The 8,551-nt window shown below is 39.8% G+C and overlaps 1 protein-coding gene across 1 annotated transcript in view; it reads left to right on the top strand.

Annotated features, from left to right (window-relative positions):
- The first annotated feature begins 503 nt into the window (after nt 1-503).
- SLITRK3 (SLIT and NTRK like family member 3) overlaps nt 504-8,551 on the top strand; it is an 18,330-nt gene continuing 10,282 nt past the window's right edge. The window contains exon 1 of the mRNA XM_069083527.1: nt 504-692. The gene's annotated coding sequence lies outside the window, so the exon portion shown is untranslated. The remainder of the gene's footprint in view (nt 693-8,551) is intronic.

Raw genomic sequence — 8,551 nt, 5'->3', positions numbered from 1 at the left:
CAAGGCACCATCCTAGACACATCCAAGGCACCATCAGATGCAGCCGAGACCCCGCTGTCCCCAGCGGCTGGACTAACCCCTGCCGCCCCTCCCTACCCGTCTCCGCTCCATCCACGAGGTTCTTCCTCCTTTCCTCTCCCACGCGATCGAGGGACTGGACAAGATCCACGCTGCTCTGAATACTCCCAAGGAATCCCCGATCCCGGCGCTGCCCTCCCCAGCTCCTCCAGCCCAGGAAGCACCAGGCGTCCTGAGAGGCCACCCAACCCCAGCTCTCTTCCCCGCCTCCACCCCGCTGCCTAGCACGCTTTGACCGCTCCAGGTGCCATCTCTAGAGAAGCTCGCCATCCACATTACTGGAACCGTGGCTGAGCCCCAGGCTAGAAGGACGGGACAGCAGCGCGCCACCTGGAGGCGTCCTGGGAACGCTGCAAAGAATTTGGGAAAAGGGGGTGGGGATAAGGGTGGGGGTGGGGGTGGCCGTTGGGTCCAGGAGTAGATCGGGACTCTGGACTGGCTCCCCGGGACCACCAGAGTCAGCACCCTCTCTTTCCCTGCACTGCCTGACTTGCTGTCATCCCAACAGCCTAAGGATGCATTGCACTATTATTTTGGATGCTTCTGTGATGCGTTCCATATCCTGGAGAGAAAAAAAAATCATCCTTTCGAGATTCACAGTACACCTACAGATGGTAAGTGAACGGGCAGCAGAGTAGTATATAGTGAAAAGCTTTGGTATCAGAGGACCTGGGTTCTAATAATGCCTATGCCATTTAGTACTGCTGTGACCTTGGACAAATCATTTAATATTAATGAGTATTATTCTCCTTGTCTGAAAAAAATATGTTGTTAAACTAGATCAGGAGTTCTTAACCTCTCTCTCTCTCTCTCTCTCTCTCTCTCTCTCTCTGTGTGTGTGTGTGTGTGTGTGTGTGTGTTTGTGTTTAAGTGTCCTTTGGCACAGTTATGGCAAACCCTGTGGTCCCCTTTGGCAGGGTGGTGAAGCCTAGAACCCCTTCCCAGAATTAATTTTTTCAATAAATCAAGTAAAACACATAGGAATGCAAAAGGAACCACAGATTAGGAAAATTATAGATGCATTTTTTCCCATTGAAATTCTCAGACTATGTGTAATCTATTGGAGGAGTCCAATTTAAGATTCCCTCTTGAACAAAAGATCTATTCATCTTTCTTAAATCTAAATCTGATTCATGGTTAATCTTGAAGATACATGGGGAGGTTCAATCCTCTTTTGTATGGAGATTTCTTGCAGTTTTCTTTAAAAGAAAAGAAGGAATTAAACAAGGAAAAGACTTTAGGCTCCTTAACTACCACAGTACAGCATGTAAGGCATGTCCTTCAGTTCTCAAATATGTCATCCTTACTTCAACAGGAGTAACAACATATACAAGGTTTATTTATTTCACTGGGTTAAGTATTGAAGGTAGGTAGTTTTTGGCAAATGTGTGCCTGGCACCTAGTAAGCATTTTGTGTGCTTGTTAGTATTTTAATACCTAGTATTTATATAGTATATTAAACTTGTAGAGAGGCTTGTGGGAGAAAGGTACTAAAGATATTATTGATTCCCATTTTATAAATAAAGAAACTGAGGCTTGGAGAAGTCAATTGACTTGGTAGTGTGTGCAAAGCCTGCAAATGGCAGAAATGGGATTTGAATCCAGGTCTTTGTGACTCCGGGGCTAGCAATCTGATCCTGAAAACCAAGTGACTTTCTCTTAAAGCTGAAAAATGTGTATGCTTGAAATGGGTGCTTAATGAGTCATTTGACTAAATAGAGCATTTGAAGTATTACTGCAGGCATGAATTTTATTGTACAATGACCTAGCATTTAGATTATTGTCATTATTATGTTTGCATGTTCTGTACATAACATGATAAATGAGGTTTCTCCTTTCACCTCACTCCTGCTCTGTAAAATCTCCATATGCTCAGCTTGGGGGGGGTCCCACTTCCATCATGAACCCATTCCTAATGACTCCACCTGTTACTAATTTCTCCCTCCTTCAATTACTGTGTATTACTTTGCATTATATCTGCCTACATGCTACATCTCCCCCAGTAGAATATAAGCAGCTTGAGTACAATCACTATTTCAAGTTGTCTTATCACAGAGTCCTGGGTGAATGTCTTGTTTTTGTCACTTTCAGGCTTTGTGCTCATGACCAAGTCTCTTAACCTCTTCAAGCCCTCATAGTACATAGTACATAGTCAATGTTTCACAAATGTTTGTTAAATTGAACTGAGCTGTCCTACAAAATAAAACTTTGATAATTGGCTTTTGAATTAGAGAATCTTGTGCTAAGGCCTTTTCATTTGTTTGTCCATTAATTCCACAAACTGATATTAATACCTGAAATTGATGTAGCACTTAAAGGTTTTCCAAAGCACTTGTTTTGCTGTTACATCCAAAGCAAAATATCGACTACATGGTCCGTCCATTCATGCAGTCTGATTTGCCCAGAGCTTGGTTCTCTGCTGCAATGAATACTATTTTTTAGGAAATGAAAACTCTTAATAGCTTCAAGTTCAAATTAGTATTTCAAGAATTTCTGGCACAATTTAAACATTGCAGGCATATATTTTATCAATATTTTTCCTAAATTGTTTACTTTCCTGCATTTATGACACCACAGATGGCTGTCTCAAGAGAAATGCATTAAGTATGTTCAAATGCAAAGGAAAGTGGGTTTGTTTGGTTTGGTTTGGTGCTGTTCTGTTTTAATATATAGAGAGCAGGTGGCATTTGGTTTGGAAATGTCAGCCCTTAATGGCATGGTTTTGTGAATCCGAGGCTATGTCCTGCAAATTAATAGGGTTTCAGAATAATTGTGAGCCATCAAATGGAAGGGTTGTATTGTTTGGCTTGTAGAGTAGTGATCTTTTGAAATATAATGGCTGTAATTGATTGCCTTTTGACAGATTGATACAAATATCCTCATTTGGGGATCTCAGAGAAGTTTTCAATTAACAGTGTCATTTAATAACATTTCTGTTCTGTGGGTTCAATACACAGCCCTGGGATGGGACCAAGAAATAATAAATTAGAAGTTGAGAGACTCAATGGAACTTAATATATCTTGAACAGCATCACCATCTTTCTAGCACTTACCTTCTAGGACTCTGTAATCCTCAAGTGATTACCTTGTATTTGTTCACTCACCAAACATTTATTGGGCAGTTGTTACAGGCAAAGTACTCTGCTGGGCTCCTATAATGAGGGACATCACCATAGTACTATGACAAGTATTGGAAAGAACAGCTCAAAAAAGTGTGTCCCCTTGCTCTCTAAAAACTTACTATCTAAGATAGAAGGAAGGAAAAACCATAGAATTTAAAACTAGAAGGAATCTTAGACTTTATCAAATCCAAGCCTCTCATGTTAAGATGAGAAACTGAGTGAGGTCCCTTAAGGTAAATTGACATGGATAGTGTCAATCAGGTAGTAAGAAGCTGAGCTAGAAGTCAGAAAAATTTAAGTTTCTTTCCAAGAACTGAAACTAGCAATTTGTGGGACCAACAAAAATAGATGCTCAGGGAAGGAAACAAAACAATTTAACTGCACCCCACATCAAATCAATTTTACAATTGACAATGTGAAACTAATAAAAGATATAGAGAAATTCAGGTTAGTGGTAGCATTAATTACTCTAATTCATGAGTTCTTAACTTTTTTGTGTTGTATCAGACCTTTTTTGCATTCTCAGAATCATGTTCTTAAGTATACAAAACACATATGATTACAAAAGAAACCAATTATATTAAAATGCAACATTTTTGCAAGATACAGTTATCAAAACAAGAAAAACAACCAAGTTCATAGAGTCCCAAATACACACACACACACACACACACACAGTTAGAGTTAAGCAAGTGAAAAAAGAAGTGAGTTAAGAATCCTTGGCTCAGTTGTGAAGAATGTTTAGTCAGATATATAGACTTATTCTTCTGAAAAATCCAGTACCCACCTGGGATGATACATTTTCCTTCAGATGCCCATATGAGAAAAGAAAATCAATTTAAATACTCAAGAGGCAGAGTTACAGATACAAGAAATCGCTAAACTCTAGTTGTTTAATGGCACAGGAGCATTGAAAGGAAATTTAGATAAAAGGAGAGACACTGAAGGAAGTCATGTATTCCTAAGAGCCATTATCCAGTAGATAAATTGTAAAATGATATGAGCAAGCAGTTTTCAAAGGAAAAAAAAATCCAACTTATCAATAAGAATATGAAAAGTGCTCAAAATTACTAATAATTAGAGAAACGCAAATTTAAAATTCTTTGAGTTTCAGTAAACTAAAGATATCACACCCATCAGATTGGCAAAGATAGCAAAAGAAGAAAATGTAACGTGTTGGAAGAACTATGAGGAAAGACATTGGTGAGCTATTGGTTTAGTCGTGAATTGGTCAAGTCATTTTGGGAAAGAATTTGGAAATATATCCAATAAGTTTCACAACTGTGCATACTCTTAAGTAGCTATTGCACTTTTAGGCTTATGCCCCCAAAGAACATAAGGAAAGAGGAAAAAGAACTATATGAATGTGTGTATGTGTACACACCCACACTCTCAAACACACATATATACTTATATGTATGTATACATGTGTGCACAAATATGAACCTACATACACACACTCATTTGTGGTAGGCAAAACACCAGTGGATGTATGACTGAAGTGAGATGCAATGGCTACCGAAGCAAGAACGCAGACCCGGGCAAGCAAGCCACCGAACCTGGACATTTGGTTGTTGTGTTATTCCTTCATTTTCAGAGAGGACCATGACATCAGGGATATGATGATTTGACTTGCGGTTGACTTTGAATTGAGTGAAGGAGAGTTGTGCAAGGTCACCGGCCCCACTTTCTCCTCCACAGCCATCTGGGTCCAGTGGCCAGATATTCATCAGGACAACTGGAGATGGTCCAGAATGTGAGCGGGTTGGAGTAGTTGCCTGGAGCTCGCTGACTTATCAATGAGGCAGGCAGAGGCTAGGATCTGTGGATATGTAGGTGGCCAGAGATGTTTTAAATTAAAACAATTATCAACTTTAAAAGTTTTGGAAAATATCTTATATGGACAAAAATAATTTTTAAAATTACATTATAAATAAGGTCTGCACATCAAGACCATAAGCACATCACTTTGCTTTTGAGTTTACTCCCTATGTTACTTATTTGTGATATCAGTCAGTTAAATTGTTGCTGAGTTGTTTCTGACTCTGTGTGACCCCATATGGGGTTTTCTTGGCAAAGATACTGGAGTGCTTTAGGATTTCCTTCTCCAGATCATTTGACTTATGAGAAAACTGAGGCAAACAGGGTTAAGTGACTTCTTCAGGATCACACATCTAGTAAGTATCTGAAGCTCCATTTGATGTCAGGAAGATGAGTTTTCCTGACTCACAGCAGGCACTCTATCCACTGTGCCACCTAGCTGCCTGGGTCACTCAGGTAGCATTTATTAAACATCTATATACTGTGTGCAAAGCCCTTTGCAAAACACTAGGGATAGAAAGAAAGGGGAGGGTGGCAACCTCTATTCTCAAGAACTTCACAATCTAATGGGGGAGAAAATATGCAAAAAGTTACATACAGATTATATTTTTCCAGGATAAATTGGAAGTGGTCTTAAAGGGATGACATTATGATTAAGGAAGACTGGGAAAGGTTGCTTGCAGAAGGTGGGACTTTTAGCTGAGACTTAAAGGAAGTCAGGGAAGTATGGATATGAACCTGAGGAGGGATAGAATTCCAGGCATAGAAGCAAGCCAAGAAAAACATTATGAGACAGAAGGAGTGTCATGTTGGAGAAAGAGTCGGAAGGCCAGGGTCCCTGGTTCACAGAAAATAGGGATGGAAGGAAGGTTCAAGAAGATCAGAAGGCAGAAAGGAGTCAGATTATGAAGGTATTTGAAAGCCAAACACAGGATTTTAGATTTGATCCTGGAGACAATAGAGAACTAGTGGAGTTTCTTGAATAGTGGTGAGGGTGACCTGTACAGAGCTATACTTTAGGAAAATAGTGCATAGACGTTTACCATCCCCTCCCCCCCCAACACTATACTCTGGGACTGAGTCACACAAGATGTTCACCAATAAGGAAGCATACATCGATGTATTTAAGGACATAGTCTAAACATAAAATGCTTCTTTTTTTTAAAACAAAACAAAAACCCCAACTCTTCAAGTAGCTAAACACTCATTCCCATACTCAGCACTTCTGTTGGAAATTATTCAATCTTAATCCCTCCCCCAATGCCCAACATAGTGCATTGTCTTGAATATAGTAGGTGCCCAAATGAATGAATTGAATCAGGATAAAATAAAATTCTATAAATCCAAATGCTACATTCAGGAAGCACTTATTTTTTTAAAGGTTCTGTATTATACACATAACTATGCCCATAATTTATATGGATAATGAATGCATATATTTATATCCTTTCAAACTGTGTTCACTATGATTAAATTCATCAAAACTCTGTTTGATCTGAAATAGTTTCATTTGACACAGTCACATTTAAGGACATCCCCTTCTTGTTAAGATGGGAGGCAGTGTGACATAATGACTAACACCCAAGACATGGCTTTAGGAAGACCTGGGTCAGAATCCTGCCATATGCACTTGCTAGGTGTGAGTTCTTGGACAAGTCAACTTACTTCTATAGTTCTATCTCCTTGTCTGTGAAATAGTAGCACCTATCTCCCAAAACTGTTTCAAGAAAGAGATGAGATAATGTAGGCAAAGCCTTGGCAAACTTTAAAGTGCTCTCTAAAGGTCAGCTATTATTAACATGCTACCTTCTCATGTTGTTCCCTAGTGGCTACCAGGCTGTGCAAGCATCTGCCCACAGACAAGGCAGAGTGTCTCTCAGACCAAATCCTTTTCTTGTTCTTGGAGGACACCAAAAAGGAGAAACAACAAAAGATAAAAACAAATCTCAAGAGAATAGATCAAAGAGCTTGAGTCTTACTCTGATTTCTTGTAGGTCCAACCTAATATTTTTGGGCCCACAGGGCATGTGGGTATGTGCTTTTTTTTTTTTTCACAGCTGCCTACATATAATATGGTGTACCCAAGAGTGATTAGCTTCAAATTGTACAACCACCTGCAAGAGGCTAGGAAAGGGTCTAAGTGATTCATCTCCCCACCACTCCTCCTCTATAGTTTCCTTTCTACAAAAATCTGCTTGAAATGTTAGAGTGATAGAACCTTTCCCCTCTGCTAAGAGATGTGACTTGAAGCCTTTGTCGGTGAAACCCAAGGCAAACATTCTTTCCATTTGCCTTATTATCCTGTGTAAATAACATCTGAAGATTCCCTGAGCCTAGAAAAAGGAGAGGTTTGTGGTTCGTGTCAACAATGAAATACTGTATTAAAAAAAAAAAAAAGACTGCCTAATAACTCTTCATTCACCAGTTTCTAGGTCACTGTAACATTTATCGATAGTCTGAAGTAATCTTTAAAGTTGTAGATATCATTTCGGGGTCATAGGGCTAAATTTTTGGATTCGATTAGATGGCCCCTAATATCCCTTCCAGCTCTTCATCTCAGATCCTAAGAGTCTAAGTTAGCCATTTTAAGTTTCAAGCTTAACAGAAAATGTGCGTACTGACAGAAAGCCAGCTGTCTCGTGTTGAATTTAGGACCTCCAGCAAAAATAAAAAAAAAAAAAAAGGAAAGGAAAAAAAAAAAAGCTTTCAGAGGGCCCTGAATTTCTTTGTGACCCCTGGTCTCCAACTCTCCTTCCTCAAAGAAAAGCAGCACGAACACTGAACCTGTTGTGTCTTTCCAGAATCTTGCATGTAACAGCCCAACAATGGTGATCCTTTGTATCTCATGCTCATAGCATTAGGATGCTGTGCATTACATCGAGCCAGAGACGGAAGCAATGTCTCTCCACAAGCCTGTCAAAGGTTTCCAAATATAGATTAAAAGTCCAGCCCTGTCTTTTTTTTTTTTTTTTGAAGAGGGGAAGGTGAGTTCTTTTAAAAACTTTTTAAAAAATAAGGTCGCGTTCCCTTCCCATCTACAATTATAATAGCCACTCAAACTCCCCCCTGTCTGGTACAATTTATTGCATGCTCTTGGCGAAGGAATGGCTCCAGATAGAGAGATTGTTACCGGGACTACTTTTTTTTTTTTCTTATTCAGTTTGAGAGTTTAGTGGAAGACTTCTTTCATTTTCCCCAATATTATCCCTGAGAAAATGAACTGTTAAAAAGAAAAAGGAAACGTTGATTTACACTGCAGATTGGACAGAGCCTTGAAAGGACTGCATTCGTGTGACTGCAGAGAAAGGCGACGGTCTACTCCAACGGAGATGGGATGCTGGAAGGAGACTTTACCCAAAGATGCTATACTTGTTAACACGACTGCCCCTATTTCATTACTTTGTCACCATCCTGGCACGCATCTCCTTTCTTCGTCGCCCCCTACAGACACACAGTCACACGCGCCCGCCCGCGCGCTAGAGAACACACACACACACACACACACACACACACACACACACACACACACA

This window comes from Petaurus breviceps, unplaced genomic scaffold, assembly GCF_028583685.1.
Source record: "Petaurus breviceps papuanus isolate PSGF00001 unplaced genomic scaffold, PetGlider_PUasm1.0 173, whole genome shotgun sequence".
In the NCBI taxonomy this organism is placed as follows: Eukaryota; Metazoa; Chordata; class Mammalia; order Diprotodontia; family Petauridae; genus Petaurus; species Petaurus breviceps.
Note: the sequence above shows the minus strand (reverse complement) of the source record. Positions and strands in the feature narration are given on the sequence as shown.